Source organism: Aplysia californica, unplaced genomic scaffold (assembly GCF_000002075.1).
Source record: "Aplysia californica isolate F4 #8 unplaced genomic scaffold, AplCal3.0 scaffold00394, whole genome shotgun sequence".
Lineage (NCBI taxonomy): Eukaryota > Metazoa > Mollusca > Gastropoda > Aplysiida > Aplysiidae > Aplysia > Aplysia californica.
Window position 1 is genome coordinate 72945 of NW_004797664.1, and position 891 is coordinate 73835.

Here is an 891-nt window from a genome sequence, read left to right on the forward strand (position 1 = left end):
TAGTGTGTGTGTGTGTGTATGTGTACAGATGTGTCAAAAATATACGTAATAAGTAAACACACACACACACACACACACATACACATGCGCACACACACAAACGCACACACAGTCGCACCAGTTCTAATGACTAGCTGCCGGGATAATGACCTGTACAAAACGATCATTCCACCCCCCCCCCCGTCCCTTGCACTCAGCCGAGAAGAGATCACAGTTGAAGAAACACTGGACATTCCAAGAAATACGTGGAAAAAAATGTGGACTAACGGTGTCACAACGACTTGAAGACACAGACGTCTTTCAGGTAAACGATTCATAGAATAACAAATAAATATTTTTAAATAGATTAATAAATTACAGGTAAATTAGTATATTATACTCGTACAAGAATAAATGAATAAAGGTCTGGAAAAATACAATATAATAGCTATACTTGAATTCAAGTAATTAAATCACCAGTTCCACTCAGTACTCAGTACTGAACTTTCTAAAGGCTCAAACCTAAGACGAAGTTATCAAAAAAACAAGTTAATTAAAAATGAAAAAAAGAATAATATTAATAAGTGAATCATACTAGATATATAAAGAGTAACTGAATTATATTAATATGAACAAATACACAATATGTACCGAGACTTTTACCCCCCCCCCCCTTTCCCTTCACACCCCCACTGTAGTATTGGTATTTTTCTGATGCTCGGATGGAGATATCAAGTTTTACCTCCGATATGGCAGAACGAGGAGAGGAGGGGAGAGAAGCCACATCGCTGTCACTTACTCTTAGTCTTAGGCAAGGAGGAGAAACAGACCTGATGTTGTGAACGTGAAAAGCGAGCGGGGACCCTTTTTGCTAAAAGAGATAGCAGAAGAGGATTACATGTGATGTATTAA